The 18,444-nt window shown below is 31.0% G+C and overlaps 1 protein-coding gene across 1 annotated transcript in view; it reads left to right on the forward strand.

Annotated features, from left to right (window-relative positions):
* The window catches only part of LOC144437904 (uncharacterized), a 40,639-nt gene that overhangs the window by 476 nt on the left and 21,719 nt on the right, over positions 1-18,444 (forward strand). The gene's annotated exons all lie outside the window — the stretch shown is intronic.

Here is an 18,444-nt window from a genome sequence, read left to right on the forward strand (position 1 = left end):
TTAGACCTAAAAATTCACTAAAATGGTGTCAAACATACTTGACAACACAAATGTCATTTGAAATTTGAATTATAAAATTCACACACACAAAAATTCCATTTTGGGGTGAAGTCTGAAAACCAGCCAACTGTTATCATAAAAATGAATTATGGATACCCATATTCTTCCTGGAAATAGTTGAAATCTTCGCCTCCGGCAATTTTTGAAATAATTGATGCGTTGTCAGGTTGGCCTTACAGCACGAATGTGTCGAATCAATGGTAGTTTAATTTATGTCAAAGTGAGGGTTTTATATAATTACGTTATCACAGAATATATCAGGTGATGCAATCAATTCTTTGTCTCTTTTGTACAATAATGAGTTATGTCTATTTTGTATGTTTTATTAAATCAGGTAATTGCAATTTTTTTTATCGGAAATGTATGCAACAAAAATAGACTATTTAATATTATTCCAACTTTCGAAATATGAGAAGAAAATATACGCACCATCAACCAAATCATAACAAAACAATCACACCTTTATATTTGTTATAGAATACATAAAAGTAGACTACATCATAGAAACTCTGATAGACATATTTGATTGTTTCAAGTGTATGTACCATGGATGTTAATGTTGATTCCTGGTGTTACTGCTCATAAATTTTCTTTCAAGGTCTTCTGCACTATAAATTCAGGCCACATGATAATGTGTAGATGAAATGGCAAAAACTAGGGTAAGCACTACATGCTGGGGAATTTTTATGATAAGTGTGTAATCTTAATATTTGGTTTTTTTGTCATATTTTCTCGATGATGTATGGTACTCGTACGTGTATTATATATGTACTGACTTCAAGAGATATGGATTTTTAACTAGAAATGGAAGTCAGCCATGTTGTTTTTGCAGAAACTGTCATTAAAAAAACACACTTGGTCCTTGACGTTGCAAACTTGGATGATTTCCAAAAATTGTAGTGTTGAAAAAAACAGAAAAACCAGAATAGAGAAATTGTTTCAAGTATGATTTTTGGATTTGTAAATTTTTCAATATTTCAGAGTCGCGATATTTGGACTTCAGAATTTTACAATTTGGCTCCATTTTTCACTGTTTCTGAATTATTGAAATGTTGAGCTGAATAATACCTTTATGGCATACCAGTGTGTACATGTAAGCAACAAAAATAGACTATTTATTATTCCAGCTATGTAATTTGCAAGTTGTGTATTTATTTAGCAACCAAAAGTCAATTTTGATTATGTAAAAAAAATTCCATCAAAATTACAATAATCCGGTCATCATGATTAGTCTAGAGAATTGTTCTGACTGGACTATAATTTTATTCCTGTTTGTACTAGTAGTAATTCACCTCAAAAATTGCTTGAATCGTTGACTACTTTTCTACCTGAAAGGGCTTTATCCAAAATTTTGAATTAAATTGAACAGAACTATATATTTGAAAATTTGGGGTTATTGTTCATTATCTGAATTGATTTTATGTATATATTTTTTGAAATATTTTAGTTGTTCTTTTTCAGATATTAATTTAATTTTTGATTATTTAATCAGAATTGTAAATGACATGAAATATGATTGATTATAGCGTGTAGATCATTTGTTTGTTAAAAACTACATTTAATGAAAGGTCATAATGTGTAGAGAATGAGGGAAACTGTTGAATAATTTAGTGAACTTTGAACTTGACAATAGAATGTCTTGAAAATGAAAGAATATTCTGAATAAAATTGAAACCAATAATCAAAAGACTATTTTGGAAAATGAGGGAATGTTTTGACTTTATTTGGTGAAAATTGGAACTGACAGTCAACAAGAATATTGGAACGAAAATGGAGATTTTGAATTATTTGTTGAAAATTGAATCTGATGAATTTGCTGTGTTCGAATTGTGGTTATTGTCTCTGCTTGCCTAGGTCACAATGGTCAAAATCTCCACATGGCTTGACTCTAGACTAGGTGAAAATTAGATCTGACAGTGTGTGGATATCTCAAAAATGAAAGGACATTTCAAATTATTTAGTGAAAATTGAAAACAATCAACATGAGTAGTGTGGAAATATGGGAAAAGTTTGAATTATTTGGTGAAAATTGGAACCGATAATAGACTAGTTGAAAGAAGGAATTAACATTTGAATTATTTGGTGAAAACTGAATCTGATGACCAACAATGATATTGTGATTTAAATGAGGGAAGGTTAAACTGGTTTTGAATTATTTGGTGAAAATTTGAACCGATAATAGGTGGAAAGAAGAGGAAACATTTGAATTATTTGGTGAAAATTTGAACCGATAATAGGTGGAAAGAAAAGGAAACAGTTGAATTATTTGGTGAAAATTAAAACTGATATCATAATAGGTAAAAGTATAATAAGGTCGAATTAGATTGAGTTATTTTTGAAGGGCTTGGTTGAAAACAACATGCATATCAATAATACAGCCCTGTATGACTCATTCAGTCATTGGGAAGATCAGCTCATTAGGAGATTGTTTTTTCTACTGACAAAAGACAGGATTGTAAGTTGGTCACATGATTTCTGCCTCTTGACAATGACTTGAATAGTGAACGCATGTCAGAACAAAGATACTGTCTTTGTGGAGACAGAATAAAGATAGTGGTCAAAGGTCATCGCTGCTAGGATGACCTACATTAAATGACATTATCACAGCCTGGCTGTATTTTCGAAGGTCACTGGCTAGGGGACACAAATCATTAATGAAATAAAATGCTACATATGACCCAAGGCTAGAAGTAGGATAGATATGAAAATATGTCTGTTTTGAATTCTGAGTTTAGATATGTAACAATGGATGTTTATTGAGGCTGGCTATTTTCTGCTTTGTATCAGGTTGGTGGTTAGTAAAATGATTATGTCATAATCTGCAGCAAAGAATGCAGTATGTCCAGTTTACTATACTTCTTTTTCTGTGGGGTTTTCCCAATGTCATCATCACCCTTGTTTTTCATCAATGAAAAAAATATGATATTTTAGCCGTGATTTTTTCAATGCTAATTTTTTTTTATAATGGGATTTTTTTCAATGCTAATTTTTTTTTATAAGAGCACTGTATGTATAGAATATTACATGCAATTATTCATTCAACATAGATGTGTTTGTTATACAGAAAAAAATGGAATGAATTGTTAACCAAAAATATGGTGAAATTGTCTTTCCATCACTGGCCATATTGTAGAGATTATCTGGTGCTTAATTATGTCAGCTATGATCATACTATTTCTACCATAGGTTGACCAGCAGATATGTCAGTAAGTGCTTAGTTGTAACAAGAAATATCCACAGAAAATTCAGGAATTTTAGATGTGAAATCTATTCTTCCGATATGAAATTATCACAGCATGTGTAATTCTAATTACTAGTAGTAGTACCGTCATGCACGAAAAATCTGTCTTCAAAAAAATTTCAATGACCGAAGTTTCTTGCACTTTTCATGATTTTTCTTCATGGTAGATTACCATGTTTCAAAAAAAAATCCACAGACAAATTTCAAACAGACCAAAATTTTCTTGCATTTTAATGGTAAATTATATCATTTTAAACTGTTTGGTTCTTAAAAATGTTCAGTCTCACCAAGTCATTCGCATTCTTTCTCAGTCAAGATAAAACTTTAATGGCGATTGCCAATGTGAAAAATTTAACTCAAAATGGCCGTCAAATATGTGTTTGTCAGTGATACATCATAACATGAGCCATACATTGATATACATGTATATTTAGCTGTCTATTTATAGTGGTTTTTTGTACACAGCATGCCAAACATAATAAATATTCACAATACCCATATTTCTTTACAGTGAAATAACGCTGTGTAATAACACTGTATTTCAAATGTGTATTACTGCAGCCACAAATACTGTTGAAAAGCGGAGTGTACATGTATATCATCAAATAAACTACAGCCATCTAAAAACATTCCTTTTTGGTAAAATTGTCATTTGAAAGAGAATTTTCAAAATTAGATGTTTTATTTACATGTGTTTCATTTATTTATATAGCCTGGCAAATAACCAGTGAATTACACAAGGAGAGTGTATTAATGTTAAGTCTAAGAACATAATGTTGCTGGCAATTAGTTACGTGAAAGAAAATGTCTAGAACAGTCTGATACCTTACTTACTTGTAGTTTGTTTGTTTTTTTAGATATATTTGGAAAAGTATGTAAATAATAAAATCTGTATTTACATACCAGAAATATAAATATGTCACAGAATACAGGTATAAAAAAGAAGGGGAAATTTATTTTATTTTTTTTTCTTCACAGTTTCTGCTGTGTCCTTTTTTTAAAATGAATATTTTCTCTCATATTTTCCAGTTATTATTGACACAAGTACAATGTAACAGGTTATGTGTGTTTAACAGTATGGGATGGGGTGGAGTGGAGTGGAGTGGGAGGGGTTTATATGTGTTTAACTATGGAACGGGGGGGGGGGGGGGGGGTCAATTCTTGACATTTTCATTTTTTGCCTTTTAATAAAAAGATTCACTTGTAGTGACTGTTTTTCTCCATGTTCAATACAAGTTATGTATACAGTTTAAATGTACTCATAGAATGATTCATATGGTCACATAATGACTATTCACAATACACAACAAAATACCTTCTTTGTTGTACAACAAATTGATGTATTTTTATCACATTAATATTCCCAACACAACCTTTTTGTTGTACAACAAATTTATATTTTTTTGTGACATTAATATTCACAATACAAGAGTTCATTTGTCATACAGCAAATTTATGTATTACAAGATCAAAGAAAATTTTTATTGTCCCTCATAAAATAAATTATGGTGAGGGTGGGTTTCATACATTAAACATATATTGAAATATAGATGAAGGTACAATATCAAAATATTCATGTGGTTTATCTTAAAATTGATGTACAGTCTTTCAAATATTCACAAATACACAATTAAATAACACACTACAAGTTACAAAATTTATTAATAAAATCTTCATTAATAATCACAATACAAAATACTTTCCTTGTGGTACAACAAATTTATGTATTTTTATTATTAATATTCACAACACAACTTTTTGTGGTACAAAAAATGGATATTTTTTGTGACATTAATCTTCACAATATAAGAATTCCTTTGTCACATAACAAATTTATGTATTTTGTTATTGATATTCACAATACAAAATAATTTCTTTGTCAAACGAATAAATTTATGTATTTTTGTTTTATCAATACTCACAGTACAAAATAATTTCTTTGGCGTACGTCAAATTTATGTATTTTGTTTGTAATATTCACATTACAAAAGACTGCTACAACAAATTTTTAATATTCACTGTTTCAAAGCAATAATAAATTGTAAAAAAAAAAAGATAAATTTTTGTGCCTTTGCTGTCATGGAGTCTGTTATGACATTTCAAAGCAGCTTTCATTTACAGACGGGAATCAGTTTTTGTATATTCAGATATCATTAGTTTATTATATTTCTCAAAAATTTTTTTATAAAGGGGCACATTCTGTAACTATGGTCTGTAGTGGTTCAGCTTTTTTTCCCACTCAAATGTGACATTGCAGTATCCTTTTATTATTCCACGTGATATCGCTTTCATTAGAAATTCAAATATGATTTTAAAATGACATAATTGTTTAGTTACCAATAATTTCATCATCACCAGTGTAGGTTATCAAACCATATTCAGCCACCTCTATCAAAATCTGTTATGCCGATTTACTCTTGCAATCATTTTAGCAGTGAGTTATGTATACTTGGTACACTGACTTACAAAAAATTGATTCCGTTTATAGACTGCCATTTTATAAGACGCTGTGAAGAAATTCTATGCATTTAAATGCATTAGATGTATAGGCCAGAATAGATATGCAAAGTACACTGTACAGAGTATCAAAGCTGTGTCATGACAAAAATACAAAATGCATGTACATCAGCTGGTATATTGACATTTTTTTTGTCTGTTCGGAGGTCTGATCATTGTACGGTTTGCTTAATTTTCAAATGGTTTGCAAATTTCCTGAATAAAAATTATCTGAATTAAATTAAGGATTAGGAAATTCATTCAATCTCACAAGAAATAATTATGAACATATTGAAAACATATCATATGGAAAAATTATCAGAATGGTAATTTAGAACATGCCAGGCACACTGTAACTTAGTGGACAATGCAAGGGTAAAGTAGACACCATTTGTAAATAGCTTATCCGTTTGGCCTGCCATACTCAGGTGTTGACACATTTCACAACAATTGGATATAGAAATATGACTCATAGAATATATATTAGCAGGACTTTTTTCCACGAAAAAAGCCTTTGTACATATTGAGCGAAAATAAATCCAGTGTCGAAAAATATACGCCTAGAGTACATAAAATTGTGAAATGTAACTCTGCAGTAGAGTGCCTCTCTGTAGCTTTATCTCCCAGGAACAAAGCACACATTGTATTGTATATATATATATATATATATAAATCTACAGGCACACTTGTCTGTTCCTCAAATTACCTTCATGAGGCAAATAAAATGAGTATACATGTATTTATAGTCTTAGAACACAAAAACCTGTATGTGTACATTATCAAACAATATGTGCAACTGAAATGTTCACCTTACAATCTTGTTTTCTGAGTTCAGTTTCTTCCCACTCCATTCCCCACCCCTACCCCACCTTAAAAAAATTAGACTCTAAAAAGAGAATCAATAAACCGTTGCCAAATTTTACCAGTCACTATACAGTATATATTACCAAGCATATATTTGCACTCTCTCTTCCTTTCCTCATTTTACAACCATCGTTTTTGTTTGGGGGGGGGGGGGGGGGGGTGTTTCTAAAAATGACAGATACAAATCATAACATTTCGAAATGTTTTGTGAATTTATTGATGCTAACCTTAACAATAACACTTGAGACAAACTACATACATACATAAATTTGAAATATGTCTGAAAAAAATCATGAATCTCTAAAAGAGATTTGCTTTCAGGGACTTTTTGCATCCTTGATTTTAATATTGAAACTTTGCAGGAAAACTTAGTAGTAAATACACTAACGTCTAAAAATGACAGCTACATATAACAATATCAGGAAATGTTTCTGAATTTATTGACAACCTACTTAACTCTTATCAATAACACTTAAATTACATATTTGAAATATTTTAGAAAAAAAAATTAAATGAATTTTTAAAGAAATTTTTAAAGAAATTTTTTTTCGATTAAACTTTCTTGTGAAAACTGAATAGCTGAACTATTATAAATGTGCTGGCTGCAGCAAAGTACAAGAAATCTCCTGATAATCATCATTGAGCACATCACATCTGTGATACAGTTCGTCTGTGTACACGTACTGATAAATATTCAAAGCACACTGTGTACATACAGACTATGTAATTTCCTCTATCACATCATTACTGGTTAGTGAGAGATTGATGTGATTTCATATAATCTATGTGGCCTGAAATCTGAAAGTGTACAGGGAAATGTTTTATCATTATATTGAACCTTTGTCAAGCTTTTAAAGCCCTAGTTACAGAGTGTGATTTATTCCCCCCCCCCCCCAAAAAAAAAAAAAAAAAAGAATGAAATAATAATTTCAAAAAAAAAATCAGATTGATATAGAAAATTTTAGATTTTTGAAAATCTGTGAAACTGGTCATTGATTCTAGGTTCATAATTACAAATGAAAATTTCTACACAGAGTCAAAATATTTCCAAATCCCAAACTTTCAGTGATATCTCGTCAGAAAATCTGTTCATCTTGACATAAGCATAATACAAATTTTGATATAAATCTTGAATGTACAAGTAAATCATTAAAATACATAACTAAACATTAGACTAATGATATTGTATTTTGTGTGTTATCTTGTGCACAAAATAGCGAGTGAAGAACTTTCACTAACAGCGTATAAGGGCTGAGATATTTTGTTAATATTTGACAAAGAAATACATTTTATCGTATTTTGCTGCTAGTCTGGAAATAAATATTTTATGGTCAATCCAGGGCAAGAAAGCAGTATTTCTTCTTTCATTTTTTTGGAATATTATTTTTATTGCAAAATTTTTCTAAATTTTGAAGACAGTGAATTGAAGACTTTTTTATTTTTAATGTTACACATATCCTGCCATAGGGATTGGCACAGATTACAGATGCTATTTAAAATGTCTACAATCTGCCATTTTGCCTTCGATTTATCTTTGTTTTATTCTAGGGTATACACAAACCGTGTACAAGTAGTAGGTGTTTTCAACAAATCATAGTCTTCTTCATTTTAAAGCCAATTAAATTAGCCATATGGATGAGGATTGGGTATTTATTTTGGATTTTTAATTTTATAAAACAATTTTATCATGGCTTCCTAATTCAAAGATCAACAAGAAACAACATATGCCAAGTCCTTGTTTGTAACTCAATAAATGGCAAAAGATTAATAAATGTGTAAAATGTTTGTTATTGTACATACAATGTAATGTAGGAGTTACAAACTCGGACTTTGTCAATGTTGTTTCACATTGATTTTTCAAGTAGGAAGCCATGATGAAATTGTTCGTATGATTTATTAAAAATCCAAAAAATCCAAGTAGCAAATTCTGATCCATATGGCTACTAAAATCTACCAATATTTGGGTGAATTAGTACAACTAAGGGACACATGTTTTGTATGTAATAAAAAGGAAATGATATGCCCTGTAGAATATAGTGCAGCAAGGATTCCAGGCTAAACATGGACAGATTGCAGATGGCAGGTTGATATTATGCCGGTACAAATACCAAATTATTGATGTGAAGGTGATTATCCATCCACCCACGTACACTACAAACTCATCCTGTAGTCTACCATTGTACGACTGTAAACAAACTCTGAAGTAGATTGCTGTAATGTATTTTAAGTGACCAAAATTTATCATGGATTTAATTTTGTTCGTGTATTTCTCAGTAATTTAAGGTTTATTTAAATTCAGCAACTAAAATCAGGAATATCTATGTAAATAGATATGAAACTTGAGTGTTTTATTTTTTTATGTGTTCCTCAGAATTTTCACGTTCAGTGTTCTGAGATTTAATTTTTAAATATCAGGAAATGTCAATGTAAACACACAATATGAGTGACCAAAATATGAAACTGAATATCTATTTTTCATGTGATATGGTGTTCTCAGATTTCACCTTCAAAAGTCAGGAAATGTTAACACACACAAAAAAAAAGTGACGAAAAATGAAACTGCATGCGTAAGATTTTTTTATTTTTTTCTCAGAATTTTGATTCGACGTTCTTAGATTTCAGCATTAACAGAAAACAGATAATTGTCGCTGATCAGATATGATATGTAAAGGTACCAACATACGTAATCAAATATTTTATTTTTATGTGTTTCTCAGTATTTTTAATTAAGCTTATTCACATTTCTGCAACAACAAAATCCCCAGTGTCGCCACACTACACAGGTAAAGGATATGTCTTGTCATGATGATGTGGAGTGACCAGGGGATAAAACCCATATATTTTGTTTGAACCTGTTCATTCAAGCTTGTTTGGATATTGTATAATATATATTAATGTGTAGTATCGGCAATTCTCTAAACGTTCTGCTCGTCTAACTACTTTCTCAGTGTTCTCCCCAGGGTAGATTGCAAAGGATGGTGGCTAATTTGCATAATAATTTACATACCAACTCATTTACATCATTATTCAATTGCATAATAATAAGCCTCTAATGTGTACTCTTTTAACTTCAAAATACTATGACATGTTTATGTTTACAAGCTATAACATACGGACATTGGGCTCAGCCAATTCTCTTCATGTGAAAGTAATTATTATAATATCATTATTCAAAGATTATTAAAGCTTATTATTAATGGAAGGTAGAACATTATTGAAGCACGCCAAAAACCTGCCAAGCATGGCACTGTGCTTTCTATTTGGTTTATTGCTGTTGTTAATTTATGTTGTGTTATGTGACATGATGTTATGTTATGTTATGTTATGTTATATTATGATGGGGAGGGGGGATCAGTATGTATGATATTCCAGTCTCCCAATTTATGGCAAATAAGACACTTTGAAAGGATAGCACAATATTCAATTAATGGGTTCAATCCAACATATGATATATGAATATACCAGGTTATCAAGTATCATGTACATGGGTCATTTTGTCCAGACTATTTAGCTGTCAGTCATCTGTTGTATGACCCAGCTTATTACATTTTGTGTATGTGTATGTATGTATATGTGTGTGTGTGTGTGTTTCTGTCTGTGTATGTGTCTGTCTGTGTGTCTGTGTCTGTGTCTGTGTCTGTGTCTGTCTGTGTATGTGGGGTATATGTATATGTGTGGGTATATGTATATGTGTGGGTATATGCAGGGGTGAACAAATCATTTTGAGAACTGGTGGTCCCCGGACCAGTACCTTAAAAATCCAGTGGTCCTGCTGAAAGAATTAGTGGTCCCAGGTCTGCTAATGTGAAACATTAAATCTTACCCATGAATCTGAATATAGTTATTAACAGTAAGGTACTGGTCCAACGGACCAGACAAGGTAAAATTTGTGTGGTCCGCCCCATAAAATCACTAGTCCCAGACCCAGGACCAGTGGATTTGTTCACCCCTGATATGTGTATATGTATGTCTGTGTATGTGTGGGTATATGTATGTATGTGTATGTATGTATGTATATATGTATGTGTGGGTATATGTATGTATGTGTATGTATGTATGTATGTATGTATGTATGTATGTATGTATGTATGTATGTATGTATGTATGTATGTATGTATGTATGTATGTATGTATATGTGTGTGTGTATGTATGCATGTATGTATGTATGTATGTATGTATGTATGTATGTATGTATGTATGCGTGTATGTATGTATGCATGTATGCATGAATGTATGCATGTATGTATGTATGTATGTATGTATGTATGTATGTATGTATGTATGTATGTATGTATGTATGTATGTATGTATGTATGTACAATGTATGTATATAACTATACATGTATATATGTACATATATGTGTGTGTGTGTGTGTGTGTGTACACATGATTGTTTGTGTGGTGTTCAGCTCAAGAAAATAAATTACTAATTCATAAGAGTAAAATGTGACCTGAATAGATAGACAGATAAAAAAAGAAATAATGTGCATGTTTGTATTTAAAAAAAAAAAAATCTGTCAATAATGTAGTTATAATTCATGTGTTTATTATTAACCTTTAACCTACAAAGTTGATTAATCTAACTTTATGAGAAATATTCATTTTTACAGCAGTTACTGTAATTGTCATATGATATATGATATGATAGAAATGTTAAGTTATGGTAAATAGTGAAATATATTGGGGAAATGAACTGTGTATTCATCCCTTAGCAAGCAATACTGCAATGATAAGTGTCTACTTTTTAGTGCAACAGCTGTTTGTATAAAATTTGATACAGATATTCTGTAAAGTACTAGTTAGGATGGTAAGAAGGTAAAAATCTACCTGAGTTCCACGATCAGATTACTGGGGTTTGGCACCCAAAATGAAATGGTATATTCAGAGATATAGCTAATTTTTTGAAAGTAACCTATCCAATGTGAAAAATAATCGGTTTTGATATCTACATATATGAATGAGACCCTGCCCAATACTGGTTGAAACACAGAATTTTTAAATATGTTGCTCAAAAAGTAGCTAACAAAACATGGCGGAGTAGCCAGTTATTTCTTCCGGTTACCAGCCCTTATCTATATCCCTGATAACATATGAGAAACTGTGTTAGTGTTACCAGATTTCCTCCTGTCTGTCCCAGGGTCCAGAAAGGTATTAAAACATTGATATAAAATTGAATTATATCATCGGAATATATTGAGACCCTGGTATTATTGAAATGGATGGGAGACATGAACAGTGACAGGTATTAAAAGCATATCATGTGACATCATGCCAACATAATTATATAGTATGCATACAAAAACAGTCATATAAGCACATTTTACTCCTGGATTTTTTTTTTAGTTAAAAAAAATGCCCAGAAGAAGGGTTTACCTTTTAGAGTAACATGTCACAAAATGAACACAACACTATTATTGTGTTAATATTGTTAATGCAGATTCTTCTGTTGGCAGCCATTTTGATGGGTGGGTGGGTGGGTGGGGAGAGGTGACACATTTTATTTTTCCGTGAAACTTGGCTTGTAGTGCAATCAAAGTGTTCCTTTCATTCTAAATTTGTAGAGAACAGCATATGTACAACATCACAGCACAATTGTACAACATCACAGGGTAACTGCGCATCACAGCATATAATTGCACATTACAGCATAATTGCACATCATTACAGTATATGTACATCACAGCATAATTAAACAACATAACGGCATAGTTGCACATCATTGCATGTGTACAATTGCACATTACAGCATAATTCGTTAATTGTACATCACAACATAATTGTAAAACATCACAGCATAATTGTACATTACAGCATAATTGTACATCACAGCATAATTGTAAAACATCACAGCATAGTCTATATCTGTGATTACCTCCTGTCTTTATTTCAAAATTTGATATTTTATAAATTAACCAAATTGAAAACTAATTATTATCAGTGTAGGTGGGATTACAGTGACATTTTTATACCCAAGTGAGATCATTTATTTGACATATGACATTTGAATTAGATGGCAGGATATACACATTACATTGTATGTCAAAATCAGGACTTTGAGCTCTTGTATGCCTTTGTTGTGAGTGTCCTGGTAACATTATAATTAGTGTTTGAACAATGCACTCAGATTCATGTATCCACATCAAATACATCTTAAAATAGCAATGTTGACATAGCCACTGTCCGAGTTCCTTCCATTTGGGTCCTTTCTTCCAATATTTGCAGAAAGTAGAAAATAGAGGTGCAGTGTAATAACTTTAAATAGTCAAAGGCAAAAAATAATGAAAGGTCTTTTCAAATACATAATTAAATATGTTATAAAATTATACATAGCCTTGTAATAAATATTGAACAGAAATATAGCATAATCAACACACACAAAAAAACGTTCATGTGGTAAAAATAATGTTAGCAAATATCTCCAAACCAGAATGGAATTTGTCAATTTATTCACTGAAATACAAGTTGAATATGTTATATGAAGATGGTCACATGATGCTATGGGTTAGTTTACATAGAGTGTGATAAATTATTTGAACACAGAATTATAAACACAAGTCAAATTAAGATAAAAAGTCAATACTTGTATACAGGCAAACATGGTTTTCACATTGTGTTTTATCTTACAGTGAATATGTTCTGAGACTGAAATAGAACAAGGATAATTTATGTGGTGACATTTTCATAACTTGTGTAAATACAAACGGACAATTCTCCTGTAGAACTACATTTGTAGTATGATGAATTTTTTGTTTATCTATTTAATAAAAAAAGAGATATAGTAATATGGGGATGGGGGTATCTCAATTCTCAAAATAGGTCATTGTACTTTGAATTTGACCATTTCATTATGTTGTGTTGGTTGTGAACTACCCCAAAGGTACCCACCCAACCTTGGCGTACTCAATTGTTATTGATACAAGTACATTCAAGTAACAAGATATGAAAGAGTCATCTATGCTATGATGAATGAGAAAGGAGTGGTTGCACTTTGTAAGGGTCAATATACAGAGTCTGTATCTGTCTTGTTTTTAGTTCAGTTTGTTCATATAAGTTGAATTGATAGTCAATCACACATGTATCGGCAATGGTTCACCAGTTACTAGAAGCCCATAGGGAGAGGGGGAAAACATGGCCGATCAATGTCTGTCTGCACATTGCTGGCAACTTATGTGATCGTAATAAGTCGCGTATAATGAGTATTTACTATTTTGTTCTTTGTTAATTTTGAAACATAGTTATGTTAGAGTATATGCAACTGCATTTGCAAATTTGAAAATGATACACAAAAAATATGAAAAAACTGAATTTTCAGTGTCACTGTTCCTGAAGTTTTGCCTCAGCTGTGTTTTTGTATAATGAAGTGTTTCTATTTAAAGGTAACCATAAATTAGCAAGATAAATTTTATATTTATAAAATGAAAATGAATAATATGTATCCGCTCACTATAAAAAAGGCAGCCCATAAGGTCCTCCCAACCCCACCCTATAATATTTATCATGTCAATTTTATTGTTTGCCAGAAACATATGAATTAACATTTTCCATGAAAAGCTCCCCTTGGTCTGTAATATAGTCAGAAATATTTTAATATACTGACAAAAAATGGCAAATTATTAGATGATTTGGCAAATACTACTACATGTACATGTAAGTCACTTTCAGAAGTGCCACTAGAGAAGGTAGAATGTCTGTATTGCATATCCATTACATTCTGGTTTGATTGACATAGTATATTTCCAGTGGTTTGACCTCATATATGCTCTCATAATGAAGTAGGAATGTTGTCTCCGTCTACACAGTTGTGTAATATCCATATAATTTGTCATTTCAGTGCCCAGGCCCCAGTAGTGCAATTTTAAATTATCAAAGCTGTATCAGTAGCTAGTTCATCCTGTATGCACTTTTCATATGATCTACAGGGGTGACAATCTGGGTTCAATAAACTATGTGTGCGTTTCAAGACATGTGACATGAAGGTTTTATATCAACTGATAACAAGCGATAAATGTGACTGTTTTTTTGGCCAGGGTTTGGGAATTCTAGTTAACGAAAGGAGACAAGCTGGTAAAAATTGTGTTGATTTCTGTTTCGTTGTTAAGAAACAACAGTTTTAGCAGAGGAAAGAAATGTGCTAAAAGTAAAACTGATAATGTGATATAGTATATACCCACACAATTAATCATTTTGTTGGGAGAATTCTGGTAACTGAGGAAGGAAATTTGATATACTAATATTTAGATTTCTTATACAAAAGTATACCATAATTTCAGTGAAATTGTTAATGAAAAATGTTGGAAATTGAGGTTGAGTTTACCAACTATCCAATGTCAGCCTATTGCAAAATCATTTATTCTTATGAATATTTCGTGATATGCTCACAGCTGAGATGATGTCAGCGACTACACATATACTACAACTGTAAAATATACATGTAATTTATCATTGATATAAAATTTCTCTTATTTTTCTAGACACTACATTTTTGCATAAATAATTTTTTTTTGGAAAATGACAAAAATAATTGGCCTCTTTGTTCAGTTATGAAAAACCCCATCTTTTGAAAATACACGACTTCACAATAATAGGAAATGTTCAATGTACATTTTGTTTTCTCAAATAATTGTTAGTGCTAGCCTTGGCAAAAATTTGAAAAGACCAGATATCCGCCATTATTTGGACAAAAAGAAAAGGAAACCATTCACCTCAGACAGACACGACCCTGAACAAAATGAATTATTGCATCAATCAAGGGTTGTTATATTTCATGTAATTAAGACCCTTATGACTCATGCAATTTACATGATAAATGTACAATATGTATATATATATATATATATATGGAAATGTACACGGTAAACACCTAACCAGCTTACTTGTATTACTATGTGTGTGATCACATAAACCCATAAAAATTCTATCGTGTATCATTCATTTATAGCCATACACTTGAACTCTTTCAGTGCTTGGTTTCTGTAACTCTACATGGATGTAATTCACCTAATTTATTTTATTGAGTATAGTTTTGTCGTTTATTTCATATACATTAAATTAATACCCAATTCTGATCAACTTTGACCAGATGGTTTTGTATTTTTAATGTTTTTTTATATTTTATTTGTGTAGTATTTTATTATGTTAATTTCATATACATTAAATTTAATATTCAATTCTCATCAACTTTGACCATATTTTTTGTATTTTTAAATTTTATGTATTTTATTTTTATAATGTTGTCTAGAATTATGTAGACTTTCATTGTTAATTTCATAATTTCGTATACATCACATTATGTTCAATTCTCATCAACTTTGACCATATCTTTTGTATCCTTAGATTTTACATATTTTATTTTATTGTGTAGTAATACTAGTATTTCACTCTTTATTCTAATTTCTGGTGTACGTAAAAGTCGGCCGAAATTTTCACCAGCTGTAGTTTATTTTGCCACCTCAAGTTTCACATATTTTATCGTATTATGCAGTATTTCATTATGGTATATATAAACACATAAAATATGTAGAAATTAAAAATGTCAAAATACAAAATATATGGTCCAAGTTGATGAGATTCAGAATTGAGATGTATTTGAAATTAACAATGAAATGCTACACAAATAAAATATAGAAAATATGACGTCAAATATAAAAAGTGGAAAAGATATGGTCTAAATTGATGAGAATGGAGTATTAATTTGCTGTATATGAAATTATGAAATTAACATACTGAATTTATGAATATGAAATTAACATACACAATTCTAGACAATACAGTAAAATATGTAAAATTCAAAAAATACAAAAAAATATTGTCAAAGTTGATGAGAATTGAGTATAAATTTGATATATGAAATTAACATACTGAAATACTACACAAATAAAATATGTAAAATATGAATTACTTCTGGGTTTCTCACTGTGATACCTTCTGTTGTGACCTTGGATTTTAATGATACATTTTAATGTTATTGTGTTGTTTTCGGGTGATCAATATTACAAGATTATGTTCCATTGAACAAATACTTGATTTCTTAAATTGTGATCATATCTAAAATTCATTTGTATTCGTGAATTTTAATGTCGTTTATCTTATTGTGTAGCATTTTAATTAATATGTTAATTTCATTTTACTGAGTTATATAGAGTTTTGTTGAGTCATGTTTTTTTGTGTGTCATTGATTTAATGTGTTTGTTCAAAAATATTTCCTCTTTTTAGCTGCTGTTCAGAGTGCAATATTAATTGAGGTCATGCAAAGAAAATCAGACAGTTAGATATCTGGATGTTACTGTGTGTCGTTAGTCCATTACTGTAGGAATCAACAATTTGAATTTTGTTTGAAGTGAATGAATAGGAAGAAATCTATATACATGTATGTGAAAGGCCAGGATTTTAATTCCAGATTCTCACATTGATATTATTTTAACCATAAGGATTAGGGTTATTCGTCTGGTCTGGACCCCCTAGCTCTGCTATAGAAAACAGTTTTCACACCTAAGTTTTCATCCAAATCCGAACTTGGCTTGTAATTTAACATGAAAAAAAAAATTGAATGATATTATAGAAAGGAAAATCAGAGACAGGGAATTTTTATCAGTCGCTAACAAGATTTCAATCACAATGTAATTTAACTAGTCTTTGTTCTGCGGATATTCTGAGATGTTTTTTTTTTCTGAAATCTGTTGATTTCTGTTGGTCTGACACAAATTCAAAATTCTTAAATTTGGTACGGTGTGGTTGTTCTTCAGACTGGGTTTCATTAAAATCACAAAATGAATATAATTTGATCTAAATACATGTCTCTGTCGTCAATTTTTTAATCAAATCATCAAGATGATTAATTATTGTCTACAGTTGGCTACATGTAGGTGGTATTGACACTCATTCTAAAAGAGAATCCCCAACATCCTAAACACATAGAGTTGATTTATTTTCATTTCATGACCTGACTTGACTGACATAGATGCTTCACCCTCACATAAATTATTTTGAGTAGACACAGATGCCTTTCAAAGCAATGGCCTCGTTGGCATGGTTACTGCAAGACTTCAATTCAACCCAAAGGTGATTTTTTTGAAATTCCTCCCTCCCCTTCTGCAGACTGCAATGATTTCCAAAGTGTTTCAATAAAAACAATACATTTATTTATCAATTTACCAATCAGGAATAAAACTGAATGTAGTCCAGATTTTACTGGCTACTTTTTGTCAATTTCAAAATTGTTGTCGTATGAGCAGCTTGACGTCATGTCAAATACAGGGCAGGCTACTAGGTGAACTTAGAGTGTATATATAACCGTAATGAAGAATTTGTTTATGGTGTTCTTTGCTTAGCCAGTTCGCGATCTGTGATTTTGCTTTGCTCACTAACTGCTTGTAATGCAAATAATGGCAACTGATCAATGTGGTTTAGAAATTATACATTCAAACTGATTGGTTTGAAAACCTGCACTCAAACTGATTGGTCACTATGTGGAGTGATAACGTATGTCAGCCTAGTGGACTATTCAAATGATGTCAAGAACAACAGTAACATAATTTACATATCGCAAATATGTCAATATCTACAACAGGCATGTTGATAATGGCCATGGGGGGGGGGGGGGGGCTAAATTAGTCATTTGCCATTGACAGCATTATGAGCAGTTTGTGAGACAGCGAAAGAAAATCACAGATTATTATGTAAACAAGCAGGTTCTCGCTAGGATTCATCAACCCCTGCAGTAGAGGAAGAAATTCTGTTCAAAATTGCATAGATTTCCATGTCTTATTTTGTATCCTAAATTGGG

Source organism: Glandiceps talaboti, chromosome 7, assembly GCF_964340395.1.
Source record: "Glandiceps talaboti chromosome 7, keGlaTala1.1, whole genome shotgun sequence".
Lineage (NCBI taxonomy): Eukaryota > Metazoa > Hemichordata > Enteropneusta > Spengelidae > Glandiceps > Glandiceps talaboti.